General features: G+C 36.1%; 1 pseudogene; it reads right to left on the bottom strand.

Annotated features, from left to right (window-relative positions):
- Positions 1 to 12806: 12806 nt before the first annotated feature.
- LOC121038010 (40S ribosomal protein SA-like) lies at positions 12807 to 14345 on the bottom strand (annotated as a pseudogene).
- Between the last annotated feature and the right edge of the window lie 3502 nt (positions 14346 to 17847).

Here is a 17847-nt window from a genome sequence, read left to right as displayed (position 1 = left end):
CTTTGAGCCATATGGGGCTCAAAAGCCTCCACTATGAAAGTACAGTTTCTCTGGCCTAGTTTTCAGGTTCTCAGGTTATTGTCTATTATAGACACTAACTTGCCATTTGGAAACTTGAAGAAAAGCAATACTCTTTAAATCTTGACTGAATCCTCCATCTCTACAACTTCAAGGGCGAAGCCCAGACGAAGTAGGTAAATACCAGGAAATACTAGGAATGCAGACTGTCTCTGTCAGTACTTCACAAGGATTCTTCCATTGCACATGCATTATTTTACTTAAAATTGTCCATGGCTTGGGGCACCTGGGTGGCTCAGTCAGTTGAATGCCTGACTCTATATTTCATCTCAGGTCGTGATCCCAGGATCATGGAATCCAGCATGGACCCTGCTTGGGACTCTCTCTCTCTCCCTGTCCTTCTCCCCCATTGGTGTGCTCTCCCTCTCTCTGTAAAATAAAATTAAAAAAAATTTTTTTAAATAAATAAATAAAATAAAAATTTCCATGGTCATGGGTAGAGAGTGAAAATCTGGGATTTTCCTCACGTAGGACTGACAGCAAAGTCTGAGCAGTTACCTAGCCCTATTTATATTGTCACTTAGAGGAACAACAAAACCACCATCCACTATTAACACCTCAATTTTAATTTCACTAAGTTTAATGGCTGGTTAAGTTTGATGATCTAACAAAGGTCTAGGACACAGAAAAGCAAAAAAAAGGGGGGGGGGAATATTATGTGTTACTCTTAAAGAGAGACCCTAGAAATACACTAAAATGGGGGAGCATGAAAACCTTCCTGTCAAGGTTAGGTGCTCTTCAGGGACTGTATCCATTTGGGGAGACAATTCTCTAAGGGTCTCTCATAATTCTGCACTTGTGTACGGAACCACTGATGGCCTTTTTTCTGGTTTGCTTTTCAAGAATTTTGCATAGCAAACAGCCTAGGAAGATAGAAATGGTGTCTTCCTCTACAGAGGGCAGGTTTGTTTGTTGTCAAATACAATGAAGATAATGTTTCCCCTCAGGGTGAAAGTTGGAGAGATTTGCTTGCAGTACATTAACAAAGTTTTCTTAGCTTGAGTTTCCTTAGCAGTGACACAAACTCATTGTATGTGCGGCATCTACCTGGGCTGTTCCACTTCCCTTGTGACTTTGGGAACAAGGGTAACATATATGAACATGAAGCTTATGCTGCATTTTGTGCTGTGAGTTAGTCCATTGTCTCTGATGCCGGTATCTCATGTCCTCTGCCAACATCCACGAAATTGGCAGGCTAATCTGTTAGCTTGCAAGAAGGGTAAAATCTCAGAACATCCACAGTTCCTGACACCCATAAAATCTTGCTCTTGCCTTAAGGTAGCCTCTACTATAGTGTTATTCTGTTTTAGCCTATTAATATCTACCATGGGTTATAAACTGTTTGAGAATAGTGTATCAGACAGCTCAGGCAAAGTTGTGAAATGGTAACAAACAACCTAAACTCTTAGTGACTTTAAACACTGGAGTATTGGGAAACCTGGGTAACTCAGTCAGTTAAGTGTCCAACTCTTGATTTCAGCTCAGCTCATGATCTCACGATTCATTAGTTTGAGCCCTGAGCCAGGCTCTGTGTTGATAGTGCAGGGCCTGCTTGGGATTCTGTCTCCTCTCTCTCTGCCCCTCCCCTGCTTGTTCTCTCTCTATCTCTCTCTCTCAAAATAAATAAATATTTTAAAAAATAAAAGAAATAAACATTGGAGTATTGATATATATTTAACAATAAGCTCTCCAGGAATAAAGTCTTGATTTGTAGTATTTGGCAATTTCCATAATGTAAATACTCCTAGCTTGGCCAATTTTAAGTTGCTAATATGGCATCCTAATGCAGAATTGTGAGGAGATGAGTACAATCATTTCCCACAAGCCAGTGCAAGCCAACTCTAGTACACTACTGGCTTTATTAACAAAGGCTTATTTCTTACTCATGGTACAAACTTTTTGCAGTTCAGCTTCAATTCTGCCTAAGGTCATTTTCATTCCAAGATATAGGCTGAAAGAGCTGCCTTTATTTGGGATAGGCCAATTAGTGGTAGAGGGAAGAGTAAGAGTGGAGCTGTAGGATGACTCAATGAATCTGCTGGGAATTGATTTAAGTCACTGCTACTCACATTTTATTGGCCAAAGCACATCATGAGGTCAGTGGGTTGGGAAGTATACTCTTCCTGTCAAGATAGATCCAGTAAGGAGGGACAGCAAGTACTTTGACACTAATAAAATCAATAATAATATGTATCATATTATATCTTATTTATATTATATCTTATTTCTCTTTAAATTCACACCACCTGAGACAATACTTTGCACATAGTTAGTGCTAGGTTAATGATAAGACTAAATAAGCACTTAGTGATCACTGAGTCTTAATGATAACATTAGAAGGGTAGGCTAACGTGTTTGCTGTAATACTAGCTAATATTGTGACTTAAACTTTGTTTTCCTTTTCCCAATGTCTTCCCAGAGGACTACACAGTGCCTTCCAAGGAATGCAGTATATCTAGTAGTTCAGGCTGTTAATTGTCTTAGTATTTTACATTAAACAAAAATTTCTTGAACTCATACTTTTGGGACAAGCATTGTTTTGGACTTGTGAATAGACAGCAGTATGAAGAAAAATGAAGACAAAGGCAATATGAAGACAAAATTATTGCTCTCATTGAACTTAAAATCTATCAGGAACCTATCATAAGCAAATTAATAGACATATAATATGCTATTCCATGATAAGTTCTATGAAGAAAAATAATACTTCATTAACATTTATGAAACTGTTTTTATGAACATTTACGAAATCACAGCAAGAGTACAAAGGGAGACTCACCTATATTGTGTCTTTAATTAGTAATTAAAGCTCCATTTAGCAAGGAATATGACGTACAGATTAGTGACATGTATAAGTTGTGAATTTGATAAAAATAATTTTCCTACTTGTTTTTATTGTTTTGATCATTAATTACATCTTTATTTAATAAAGAATTTGTAATGTGTTTTCACAAATTTTATGTGGCTTGTACTAGATTCATTGTTTCTAGGTTTTAAAATTTTAAGCAGTCTGCTTTTTTGGAGTTTTGCTATTTCAGTTTTCTTTTACTTTGGAGGATCGGTTTTGTATTTTCAAATTTCTATTATGTTTTAAACCTGTCCTCATTCTTAATGGTCTAAAGAATAAAAATATATAATTGTATTCAATGTACTCATAATTTGAATTTATGTTTTATCTAAAAATATAAAAAATACAAAAATTAAAATTATTTGCATTCATGTTTTCAAAAGTGCCCTAGTTTTTTCTGAAATGTTTAGAATTATCCATTAAAATTAAAGGACAAAATTTTAACTATGGTTAATGAATATAAAATTTTAAATTACACTACATGTAGTGCCCTGTAGGCTTTAGTAAAGAATTTAGAGTTTATTTTAGATGGAAAATCTTTGAAGAGTTTTGAGCAAAAGACTGACCTGATCTTATGTCAATTTTAAAATTATTTTTCTGAATGCAATGTGAAGAATGAATTACAAAACAGCAAAGATAGCTACAAGAAGATCAGTTTAAAAGCTATTGCAAAGGTCAGGTGGAAAATGAAGATGGTTTAGATGGTCTAACCTCCATGGTTAGACATGATGGATGTGGTAAAAGTGGTCCAATTCCAGAAATATTTTGAAGACAAAGCCCAAAGGATTGGTGGACTCACACCTCCGTATTTCTTTTTTTTTTTAATTACAAAAAAAATTTTTTTAAGTTTATTCAGTTTTGAGAAACAGAGTGCAAGAGACAGGGAGACACAAAATCTGAAGCAGGCTCCAGGCTCTGAGCTGTCAGCACAACATGGTATTGGCACAAAAACAGACACATAAACCAGTGGAATAGAATAGAGACTTTAGAATTGGACCCACAAATGTATGGTCAACTAATCTTTGACAAAGAGGGAAAGAATATCCAATGGAAAAAAGACAGTCTCTTTAACAAATGGTGCTGGGAGAACTGGACAGCAACATGCAGAAGAATGAAACTAGACCACTTTCTTACACTATTCACAAAAATAAACTCAAAATGGATGAAGGACCTGAATGTGAGACAGGAAACCATCAAAACCCTAGAGGAGAAAGCAAGGAAAAACCTCTCTGACCTCAGCTGCAGCAATTTCTTACTTGACACATCTCCAAAGGCAAGGGAATTAAAAGCAAAAAAACGAGCTATTGGGACCTCATCAAGATAAAAGCCTTCTGTACTGCAAAGGAAACAATCAACAAAACTAAAAGGCAACCGACGGAATAGGACAAGATATTTGCAAATGACATATCAAACGGCTAGTATCCAAAATCTATAAAGAACTCACCAAACTCCACACCCGAAAAACAAATAATCCAGTGAAGAAATGGGCAGAAAACATGAATAGACACTTCTCTAAAGAAGACATCCAGATGGCCAGCAGGCACATGAAAAGATGCTCAACATCACTCCTCATCAGGGAAATACAAATCAAAACCACACTCAGATATCACCTCACGCCAGCCAGAGTGGCTAAAATGAATAAATCAGGAGACTATAGATGCTGGTGAGGATGTGGAGAAATGGTAACCCTCTTGCACTGTTGGTGGGGATGCAAACTGGTGCAGCCACTCTAGAAAACAGTGTGGAGGTTCCTCAAAAAATTAAAAATAGATTTACCCTATGACCCAGCAATAGCACCACTAGGAATTTACCCAATGGATACAGGAGTGCCGATGCATAGGGGCACTTGTACCCCAATGTTTAGAGCAGCACTTTCAACAATAGCCAAATTATGGAAAAAGCCTAAATGTTCATCAACTGATGAATATTGTGGTTTATATATACAATGGAATACTATTTGGCAATGAGAAAGAGTGAAATATGGCCTTTTGTAGCAACGTGGATGGAACCTGATAGTGTTATGCTGAGTGAAATAAGTCATACAGAGAAAGACAGATACCGTATGTTTTCACTCTTATGTGGATCCTGAGAAACTTAACAGAAGACCATGGGGGAGGGGAAGGGGGAAAAAAAAGTTACAGTGAGGGAAGGAGGCAAACCATAAGAGACTCTTAAAAACTGAGAATAAACTGAGGGTTGATGGGGGGGCAGGAGGGAGGGGAAAGTGGGTGATAGGCATTGAGGAGGGCACCTGTTGGAATGAGCACTGGATGTTGTATGGAAACCAATTTGACAATAAATTTCATATTAAAAAAAATAAAGTCACTTTTCTCAAATATTCTTTTTCACACCTCTAAATTTTTGCACATTTATATTTCTATAATTAAGAACTCATTGATCCTATTATTTTTCTGTCAAATATTCCTATCTATCAAGGCTTTGAATACCAAAAACCTTTCCAGTCTCAATAGAATGAAGATAAAATGCTGAAAATGGTAGGAGGTTAGTTGATGTTTGGGGGACAGGAGATCTTAATCTCCACAAGCAGTTATCTATTCTACTTATTACCTTCTAAATATGAAACTGACTATTGAGTACTACAGAAAACATATTCATTAGCAATTCATTAATTTTTTTTCAATCTCACCTGTGTGCATGAATAGATCCACAAAAATAAAAACTAATCTTCTTGTCAAGAGAGACTAGTGATGATCTTTGCCTAACTGCTCCAGGAAACATCTCCCCTCTCATGAGAAAATATTTTGCAGTGAATTACAGAGAACTTATATTGACTAGGACTTATATATGCTACACACCAATACACTGGAAAATTATACCTAGACTACATTATCACTACTTGTTTTACAACTGGTAGAGTTGTAAATAATTCTCAATATTGAAGTTCTGAATATATTCTTTCAATATTATAGAACTAAAATTGTCTTTTCAAGCAACTAAAATTGTCTTTTTCCACATAAAGTCTACTATGTCCTAAAACTAGTTTCTCAGTTTTAACAGTCCTTTCATTAGTTATATAGTCCAAAAGGGATTTGCAAAGTGAAGATAACTTATCAAAGCAAGTAAACTGATATGATAATCAAAATGGTTGCTACAATAGTCATTAGTGATACACTCTTAACTAGGGAAGAAGGAACTTTAAACTTTGTGAATAGTAAAAGCAGCTGGTCCTTTGGGCTAGCAGTTCAATTCAGTTTTGTAAGGAAAATACATGAGTCAGAAAGGCAGTAAATTCTCAGGTGGAAACATCAAAAAGAATGACCCATGTTATTAAGGCGATAACTCTATTAGCGCATAAGACAGACACAGAATTGCAGAGAAGAAAAAAGATATATTTAAAAAGAATCACCAGTGATGGTTGCTTTGATGTATTTTTAAATGACTGCAGGTAATTCTCCTCTGATGAAGAATACTGACTTCTACTTTCCATGGCATTTAGTTGCATTTAATGCTTCTTCTTAACCATATATCTTGTGCCTAACTCCATTAAAACACTAATATTGTGTCATAAATGTTGATTTTTATCTATTTCTTCTACTAGATTGCGAACCACTTATTGAAATAAGGAGCACTAAGAAAGGTCCTAATAAGGATACGAGTGGTTCAGTTCTGAACATGTTAAGTTTGGGATGCCAGTGAGGTAGCGGCTTATTTTACTAAAAAGATCTTCCAAGTCTAGGATACATTCATGTTTCCTTGTATGTTGATTAGATGTCTCAGATCATTTTATATAGTAGATGTTCAATAAATATGTTGATTGATTTAATCACTAATGAAAATTTCATTACTAGGTTTTAAAGCTGATTGTTTCATTCTGCAACTTAATAAAATTCACTCTAACTTCCTACTTTCAAAGAAAGAGATCACATCATCATGATGATCAGATAGAGTAGATCATCTTTTACTGTCTACAAAATGTACTTTTGTTAAGAGAATGCTCTTTTCACTTTGATTACACCATCTAAAGAAAAGTGCTCTTCAAGAGGGCAGTGTTCATGCTAACAAATACAGTCATACTACACGTCAAAAAGTGCTAGGCCAAGTTGTAGTCATGCAAACAATTTTCTAAGAAAGGAAAAGGAAATAGGGAGAGGAAGGAGGCTGACTCAGTGGGAGGCTGTTTGTTAATTAGTAAATATGTGCTGTACACATATTGAGCCATGTGGCTGCTTTTCAAAAAAGCAAAGTACATGGAGAAATGTGGCTGTTTCCTGAAAATATGCTCACTTACACTTCCCCAAAAGAGAGATTGTTTATTGCCTATGAGAATGAGGACTTTGTTTTATTGAGAAGAAAGAAAGAAAATGGGGAAGTGAGAAGTAGATACTGTGGAGTCAGCCTGAAAAAGAGAAAAGGTTTATGGCTGAGGGCTTGTTCAACAGAAATAAGTAGATACACATTCTTCTTACCAGAATGTCACAGTCACATTTTTTCTTCCTAGAAAATTTGCAAAATAGAGTTGAAGACAGAATTTGTGTGTGGATGGGGTAGGAGGCTGGTGACAGTTGTTGGCACCCAGTTAAGTTTTCTAAGTATGTTTAAAATGTAGACAGTTTAATCAAGGACTCTCAGGATCACTAGGGCTTGGACTGTTGTCCAGGTCCATGGCCCATGACCATGTCATTGAGTTCATGGACTTTTGTTTATTTATTCAGCAAATATTTACTGAGAACATACTAAGAGCCAAATATTGTTCAAGGTGCTAAAAACATAGCAATGGAAAAAAAACAGATTAATGTCTCTGCTCTAAAGGAATTTACATTTTACTGCAGGAGACAGGACAATAAGCAAATAAATAGGATTTTCAGATGGTGATAAGTGCCATGAAAAAAACTAAACTAGGGTGATGTGATATGAGTGACCTTGACATTCAGTAGAATAAAATCCTCTCCACGGTGCCAGACTGGCTGTATTGGGGTGTGACCCATTAGAGTCTCTGTAGGGATCATGGACCACTCAAAATCCAAGTCTATGCAGAAGACAGCATATTCACCCATATTGGACAACTGCTCTAAAGGCTCCTGACTGGTCCTAGACCTATGCTGGCTAAAGGCTCTTCATGATCCAGAAGCAACTGCTGTCCAATAGCTCTGAGTTGCTCTGAAATTATAGGCCTCTTTAAGCAGATGCTCTTGACTAAAATAACTGCTCCCTCCAAGCATGCCCTGATTTATGGCCGGCTTAGTTTTCTTGATGGCCTTAATGTTGTTGATATCAAATTCCATTTAACCTTGAACCTCATCTCCTTTCTCTACTGCCATACCTAGACTATCCTGCTTGCTTTCTGTAACAAGACAAGCTTACTTAATCCTATCTAAGGCCTAACTCTGTCTAGTTGTAACTTGGATGAAACATGCTACTGACATGCCCCACAATGATGACATCCTGGCAGAACCTGGTCTTTGCTCTCCCTGTGCCAGCACCAGGACTTTTGCCAACTTGCCTATTCTTACAAATGCTCTAGCAATGCCTCTTAAATCTATATATCTAGGATATTTTGCCAAGTGAGGTTAAGATGTTATGCTTTGAACACTTTGTAGTAAAGGGGCCGGAATAAGATATCTAAACCAAGATTGTGAATTGGCAGATAAAAACTCTACATATCAATACCAAAAATGTCAACTGTCTGAGAGGCATACCTGTGGGCACAAGAATTCAAAATAAGTGACAGAAAAGTCTCAGAAAGCAGTAGTTGTCACCAGAGCAGTAGCATCAAGTCTGTGCCAAAATGGCTCCAGAGCAAAGCAGAGGCTCACGTTAAACTGAACTTACTCAGAAACAGAAACTCAGAGTCATTTGAAATAAACCTGGCTGCCTAACAGAGAACAAAATGTAGGTATGGGTAGAAAGTTGCAGAGAAGAGAAATGGTACAACTTGAGAGAAAAAAAGAAGAAAGGGGGCTGGTCTGAAGTTTTGGGGTTTTTTTCCTCCAGTATAAATGAAGCCTAGTGGCACTATCTACAGTTGGATTGTGTGAGATTTCCACATAGCCTTCCAATAAACTCCTTTTCACTTGGTCTATTGGAAAGTTTTTCTCAGTACCCTAGGCATGTAACATTGGAGTGAGAAGCTACATAGCTCTTTCAGGGTATCTCAAATTCTTTGGTATAATAATCAGTCTTGGGGAGTTATTCCCATGCTACCTGTACTTCCTCTACCTGTGCCCATAGGTATACCTCTCAGACAGATGACATTTTTGGTACTGAGGATAGGTAGTTTCTCTCCACCAACTAGCAGACCTAGAGTTCACATATGTTATTCAAGACCCTTTACCACCAAGTATTCAAAGCATAACATCTTAACCTCAGAGTCTCAGAAAGAGAATCTGGTTGGCTCAACTGTACTTTTGATTGTTTTCCTATGAGTTATCTGTCCAGTCAGCTGTGGCAAGACCCTAGAGGTGAGGATCTAAAGACTCTGTGCTACAAACATGGCAACCATGAGTGTGGTCAGAGGAGAGATTTTCTTAGATGGAGGGCAGGGTGAGGTAGGTAATGATTAGCCAACAGGTCCAGTCATCACTCACAACTATCAATAAGGCTATACTTTCCAGGCCAATGGCCATAAAGAATCTGTGTCTCCAACTTATATGAATGCTTAAATTGTCCATTGTTAGTGAGAATGTAGTTCTAAGTTAATCCACTTTCCAAAGACAAATCAGACTGTAGATGCTGAAGATAGACATTTTGTAAATCTTGATCTAACAGAATTAGTCTAGCTAAGCAAGAAGTTGCAAAGTAATGATGAACAAGAATGTGAATAGAAAAGAATTATAAGGTGGAGTGCCGGGTGGCACAGTCAGTTAGGTGTCCGACTTCAGCTCAGGTCATGATTCCGTGGTTTGTGAGTTTGAGCCCCGCGTCAGGCTCTGTGCAGACAGCTTGGAGCCTGGAGCCTGCTTCAGATTCTGTGCTCTGCTTTCCCTGCCCCTCCCCGGCTCCTGCTCTGTCTCTCTGTCTCTCAAAAATGAATAAATATTAAAAAAAAAAAAAGGTAAGAAAAAGAATTATAAGGGGCTAGAAAATGGTGGCAAGCTTCCTTTGCACTTGCATATGTTGTTTCTTCTCCCTAGATTGTCTTTCCTTCCACCGTCTTGGCAAAGTCTTACTCACTCTTCAAGACCTAGATTAACCATCATTTCATCTGGAAAGCCGTTACTGACATGGCCCACTTTCTTCTCTTTCAGGCAAAGATCATCAGTCTCCCCTTTGATCAATTGCAACGTGCACATCGTGTCGATCTTTATTTCAGCAATTCTCACAATAACTTACATGTATTGCTTTACAACACTGCATCTACAGTGCTACTTTAAGTCCCTTGAAGGCAGAAACACCATTTTATTTGACTGTGTATTCCTGGGCACCTGCTGGGTGCCTGAAACAGAGTTGGTATTCAAGAATTGTTGACCGAATGAGGAAGACTAAAAGAAAGTATATTATTGATTTGGCACAAGTGTAGTCTGAGGAATGTTCCAGATAATTGAAGTTTACACTTTCAGCAATCAAAACTTTTAAAATGTTTTATAAAGATGGAAATCTTTCAGATTTTTCTGTCTGATTTTAAAAAAATGAAACAATATCATGAATACTTTCTAATTTATTCAAATTCCTCATTTTGAATCAATTATACTTTAATGTATTCTCAAGAAAGCTTCGTTCAGGCACCACCTCCACTAAGAAGCCTTTTCTAACTCTAATAATATATCATCTTATATTATTCATGGGGCTGCCTTGCATACTCTTACAATACTTTATGGAAACAAAAAAATCCAAACTCATATTTACAGAAAACAGATTGCCAGAGGGGTGAGGGGCTTGAGAGTGGAATTGGTGAAGGGGATTATGAAGAACAAACTTCCAGTTATAAAATGAATAAGTCACAGGGATATAATTTATAGCATGTGGGATATAGTTAATGATATTGTACTAAATTTGTATGATGAAAGATGGTAACTAGACTCATTGTGGTGATCATTTTGTAATGTATAGAAATGCCTAATCACTATTATATACCTGAAATTAATATAATATTGTATGTCAATTACACCTCATAATAAAAAATATTGTAGTTTGCAACTATAAGCATTCTTATAGGTGACATACTTGCATCATTTTTCAGCAACAATATCACATATTAATAAATATATTTTCAAACATTTGTTTTTCAAGTACCTTTTCCATAATACTATTTAAAAAAAAATTTTTTTTTACTGTTTATTTATTTTTGAGACACAGAGAGAGACAGAGCATGAACAGGAGAGGGGCAGAGAGAGAGGGAGACACAGAATCCAAAGCAGGCTCCAGGCTCTGAGCTGTCAGCACAGAGCCCGACGCCGGGCTAGAACTCACAAACTGCAAGATCAAGACACCAGCCGAAGTCAGACGTTCAACCAATTGAGCCACCCAGGTGCCCCTCCATAATACAATTTTCCCCAAAATTGTTTGCTTTCTCATTTTTTTAAATATGAAATTTATTGTCAAATTGGTTTCCATACAACACCCAGTGCTCATCCCAACAGGTGCCCTCCTCAATACCCATCACCCATCCCCCGCTCCCTCCCACCCCCATCAACCCTCAGTTTATTCTCAGTTTTTAAGAGTCTTTTATGGTTTGGCTCCCTCCCTCTCTAACTTTTTTTTTCCTTCCCCTCCCCCATGGTCTTCTGTTAAGTTTCTCAGGATCCACATAGGAGTGAACACATATGGTATCTGTCTTTCTCTGTATGACTTCTGGAAAGAGCCTAAAAGTCCATCAACTGATGAGTGGATAAAGAAATTGTGGTTTATGTACACAATGGAATACTATGTGGCAATGAGAAAGAATGAAATATGGCTTTTTGCAGCAACGTGGATGGAACCAGAGAGTGTTATGCTAAGTAAAATAAGTCATACAGAGAAAGACAGATACTTTCTCATTTACTGTGAAAAAAGTTTTCTTTGCTTTAATGATACCTAAAGGATAAGCAACTTGTTTTTAAATATTTGCTAAGTAGCACTTTATTGATAAGTCTTTTGTCATCAGTGAAAAAATCAGAAAACTTTAAACACCTTTTTGTAAATAAAATACCCAATTTGTCTCTAAATTCAACAGCAGTTTTAAGTAATTTTCAATGAAGTAACCAGTAAAATTCTCTATGGTGGCAAATATTATCATTGTTATTCTCCATTTCATTACAAAGTCATGTAAATACTTGACAATATTTTAAAGGGTCATGTTTTTATGAAATTAAAAACAGTGTTGATGCACTTCTGATGAAAAGCTTTCCTGTCAATGATGCAGTTAAGAGATTTCCCATATAAAAATATTACCTAGAATATTTTTGAATTTTCAGCTGCAGGCAAAGCATCAAAGCTTCAGTTCCATCATAATATATATTTCCCATAAACATTTTTAAAAGAAAGTCAGTAAGGATTCTCTCTTTGCTGAGAATTTATCTTTTTCAGTAAATTCTTCTTCTCTTTAAAGTTTTTATTTAAATTCCAGTTAATTAACATACAGTGTTCAGGTATATAGTAAATTCTTCCTTTAAAGGCACAAAATTGTGATCAATTTTGAATCTCCTTTTTGAAATACAATCTAGCAAATAGATTGAGACACAGTAGAAATGCCAATATATCCATCCAATTCTATCACTACATAAATTCTAATGCTACATAATTTGTCTTAGCTGTTTCTCAAAGTCTTCAGCAGTTTTCTACGTAACTTCCAGCACTAGTGATAAAGTAATGAATATAATTTTGTGGCTTATTACTTCATGAATTATTTCAGTCTTATTCACTCTGGAAGGAAAAACAGTTTTCCAATTGGCCTCTCTCTCTTTTTTATTTTTTATTTTTAGAAATTCTTTATTTTCTGTCAACCTTATTTCCATTTTGTTTGCCTTTGTGGAAGAGCAGCGTAAGACCATTCAGTGGTTGTTCCTACCTATCCAGTGGCCTGAGCAGTGGGAGCTGCAGACCAGTCTTCAGTGGCAGGCTGAGTGCTCTCGTCTTTGGTAGGAGCTGCTAACAGGCACAGAGGACACCTGCATGCCTTCACACCAGTCTGCAACTTCAGGCTGAGTAGCGATGAACTCAGGAGCTACAACAGTCCATTCACCCTGAAATTCTTCCTTGGTCACAGCCTTTTCAGCAGCAGCCCACTCTTTCCTTTCAATATCTTCAGAATCTCTGTAGAAGTAGAGATCAGGCATTGGGTATTGTATGTAAGTGATGAACCACGGGAATCTATCCCAAAAACCAAGAGCACACTTTACACACAGCATGTTAGCCAAGTTGACAATAAATTATATTAAAATAATTTAGAATTAACCAAGAATGGATTCCAGCTTACTTTCAAATACAAATACTTGCAAATAATAGGAGAAATTCACATTTATTAAACAAAACATATATATATTTATTATATACATTTCCATATATATTATATATATATAATTTATATATAATGTATATATAATGTATATATTTATTAATATATTAATATTTATATAATTATATAATTTTATATATAATGTATGTATAATGTATATATATAATGTATATATAATGTATATATAATGCATATATTTATTATATACATTTCCATATATAATGTATGTAATATATATATGGAAATGTATATAATAAATATATATAATATATATATGGAAATGCCAATAGTAAGTGTATCTGGGTAATGGGAGGGTGTGTAATTTATAATTATTATAAAACCTGTATTTTCCATTTTTCTAGATGAGTATATGTTACTTGTGTAATTAAAACATTATAAGGACAAAAAAAAAAGTAGAGATAAAGCATGACCTCCCATGGGTGTTCACAGGAAATGGTGCCACACTTGTGCAGAACTTCCTGGGTCTGCATCCACCACATCAGACCCACTGAGTGAGCTCCCTTGTTGTTGCAAGGGATGGCAATGTCCACATAGCACAGAGGACAGTCTGTGTTACACAGAACAATGGTAGGCAGATTAACATAAGATGTCTCTGTGAGAGGCTGGTGGTCAAGTAACCACCTGGGATCAATAACCACCAAAAGTCTCAGCTCCCAGAAGGCTGCCTGGATTTGGTTAGTGAAGGTTCCAGAGGTGAAATGGCCAGCAGTCCAAGTGGCTCTGGTAGCAGTAGCAAACTTCAGCACAGCTTGCTGACCAGTATTCCTGGGTGATATGACACTGACATGAGCCAGGTTTTCCATGGCAACAATGGCATCAGCTGCCAGCAGAAGCTTCTCCCAGGTTCTCTTCAGATTTATGATGTAGAGGCCATCAATTTTCCTTTTGTAGATGTATGTACTGTTCCATTTGGAAGTCAAGGTTGGTGCCAGCTAAGTGGGTTCCTGCTGCAAGGATTTTGAGGACATCCTCCTCCTCCATTTGCATGACATTGAGGGCTCTGGACATCAGGAAAGTTTCCCTTTAAGTTATGATGGGAACACAGAACAATGTTGTATGGACCCCTGGAAAGTCCAAGTGGTCTTTTTTTATAAGTAAACTTCTAAACATTTGTTATTAAACTAGTGAAATTTCACTAAATGCCAGATTGAGTAACTCTTACCTTTGAAAACTTCTGAAAAATTGCAAAAGACTGTCCTTATGTTTTGGATCCTTAATTGCTTTTTAAAAAATGTTTTTTAATGTTTCCATTTATTTATCTTGGGAGACAGAGAGAGTGCTCACGAGCAGGGGAAGGGCAGAGAGAATCCCAAGCAGGCTCCATGCTGTCAGCTCAGAGTCTGACGCAGGGCTCAGTCTCAAGAACTGAGGGATCATGCCTTGAGCTGAAATCAAGAGTCTAGTGCTTAACTGACTGAGCCACACAGGCGCCCCGGGATGCTTAGTCTTTTAAAGTCTTGCTAATTTCTCAAGGCACAATATATGCAAATGAGGTTATTCATTAACAATAATAACACACACAAAAACCCTTGGAAAAAAACTTGGAATAGTTTCATCATAAATTTGAACATGAGGACAGGTGACTTTTTGTTATATCTGATTAGATCTTGTTTAATAATGTAGTTGCCAAAAAGCATGTTCACAAAGAGAAGCATCACCGCTAAGATTTTCTTTTTAGTCCAATTGTGCTTGTATTATTAATTTTATCTGCTATTTCTTTGGAGGACTTTTTAAGTCACTTGTCCATTTCCTGAAGGCTAGTCTAGTAAAAACTTAAAGCAGCCCAGATAACCCACAATAACTCATGATGAAGAAATGGGAAGAGGTGCCACTTTGTTCTGGGGAATGCAATTCCCACTCCTTTGCTTCCATGTGACACCATGTTAAATCCTAACACCAGACATCCATGGGCTACTGACTATGATGGCCCATTGTCAATCCTTTTTATTAAATGTTAGTAAGGACTGATTTCCTTTTAAATTATTTTTAAATAAATAGAAGTTTTAATATTTTCTTCCCACACTACAGTGGATTGCCTGGTGCTCCCTGAAGTATACACACCTCACTTTGGAGTAACTGTTCTAATATTTGCTTGAATGAGAAAAGATGTCAAACCTTTGAAAGATTTCCATGTACTGAAGTTCTGAGATTCTTACTGTCTTGAGTACCAGAATGTACCATTTATCGTTTGGTGTTATTTTCATTTTAAATATATTTATCTTGTCTCCTCAGCTAAATTATAAGCAACATGAAATCATGGCTATACACTTTTCTTTCATTCTTCATGTTACCTAGCATAGTAATTTGTCTAGAAGATGTATGATTCATATGTTTTCTTGTGCTAAATGTTTAGCTTCTCATATACTGTTATCTTGTGTGCCTGAATTGCAGTTTCTGTAAGGACAGGAAACTTTTTATTCTTCTTTGGATTTCCCACATCTGCCACATAACTTATATGAGCTTTCAATGAATATTTGTTGACTAAAACCAGATAACCAAATAGACTTGACTAATGACCCCATTTTATCCAGAAATTATGCCAATAAACTATGGATCAGGACTCTGATAAAATGAATTTATTCTTTCATTTATTCAATCAAGTAACGTTTACAGTGCATTTTCTATGTGCCACACATTAATTATAACTGTGGTATAGTAAAACAGAAAGTAGAGAACACAAACTAAAAGCATGATAAAGTAAACCTGTTATATAATAATCATATGATAATCAATATTGAATAGAGGATAAAAGACGATGTTACACACTCTTGTAAAACTATTCAATTCCGTATATAACACCCTATGTGCTTGTAAATTAGTTATCCAATATTGGTTTGTTTTCCTCACTGGAAAATAAGTTCCACTGAGGCCCAGACCAGGTCTGACTTGTTACTACTCCACCCCTGGGGTGTAGCACAGTGCTGACACATAATCAAGTATTAAATAATCATATGTTGGATGAATACATAGATGAATGTATAGGGAGAAAAACAACACTGACAGTTGCATATTTTTTTAATCCCCAAATAGGGAGAATTATAAAACAGAAGATTAACCTTTGATTGAAGACAATTTGAGAAAGACAAATTATTCAAGTAAATTAGCCTATAAGTAAACTTAAAAGACTAATTTAAAAAATAAGTTTCTATTGGATTTTGGCAGAGGCTGACAAGTTCAAGAATTCAGTAATTTGCTCAACAAATATGTATTGAATTCATATGAAATGTTAGGCACTGTACTGGGTGCTGAGATGCAGAAGAGTAAAATAAATGTGTTCTCTGTGCATGTGGAATTTACAGATATGCAGAAGGTACTAAAAAGCACAAAGACTACTTTTCCAATATGTAAAATAAAACAAAAATCTCTATTACCAAAAAGAATTGCATATTTGATAACATAAGCAAATACCTAACAAGTCTTTGATTATACTTTGGCATACATACATATTTTAGTTATATATGTGTAACTTCTGGTCTCACATTATGTTCTGTGGTTTCCTGTATAATTGATGTTATTCCACACTCCAAATCATTGCTCATACTTTGCTCCTTGCTGGAATCCTTTCCCACCTAAGGCCTTCTTTTACTTCTCTACATCTACTTATCCTTTAAATTTCTTGGACAAACGTAGCCCCCCAACCACCACCTGACACTCCTCAACCACATTTGTGTGTGTGGCTCATCATTGTACTTATCATAGTATTTATTTCTCTGTCATGATTTCTTCGTCTCTTTTCTGAACTCTAAATCTCTCTAGGACAGAGGCTAATTTTCACTGATTTTGTATTTATAATGCCTAGTACATAACAGATGATCAATAAATGTTAACTGGAGCTGAAGCTATTTTCTATGTAGAAACCTGTATCTACCTAATATAAGAGTAAGGACTTCACCTGACAGTCTATATTTCCAAGATTTCTTTCAAAGGCATTCTACAATCTACTAGCTATCAGGAAAAATCACAGCTACAAGCATTCACAAACCTGATTACATTCTTATTTCTTCTCACCAACAACTTAAATCCACATGAGAATTTGAAGCAGAGAATATAATGGATCTTTACCATCCTGATCACATAAAATCCATTTATCTTCTTAACACTTCAAGTACCAAAAGACTACATGATAAGCAAAGTCACATTTCTTCTTTGGCAAGTCTAGTGTCTAAAATGCTGCTAAAATGCTACAGGGGAATATTCTCTGTACCATTATCACTCCTGGGGTAATAAATGAGTTTTTCCAGAGACAGAAGAATACAAAAATAGCTATCAATATATGAAAATATCTACCATCTGTGAATATTATCTCTGACTTGGTACCTCAGATACACAGTGAGGTCCTCTCATCAATTAATTATCATGTTGGTATCTCTGTATTATCTGTTGCCACAATAATGTTTCAAAACAAACCATTGAAACCTTGTGTCTTAAAATAATAAACATTTATTTAGTTCACTGCAGGTTGTCAATATTGAATAGGTTTAGCTGGAAGCATCTTCTGATCTCCTCTAGA

This window comes from Herpailurus yagouaroundi, unplaced genomic scaffold (genome assembly GCF_014898765.1).
Source record: "Herpailurus yagouaroundi ecotype Mexico unplaced genomic scaffold, PumYag 165, whole genome shotgun sequence".
Classification (NCBI taxonomy): domain Eukaryota; kingdom Metazoa; phylum Chordata; class Mammalia; order Carnivora; family Felidae; genus Herpailurus; species Herpailurus yagouaroundi.
This window is presented reverse-complemented; position numbering and strand designations above follow the sequence as displayed.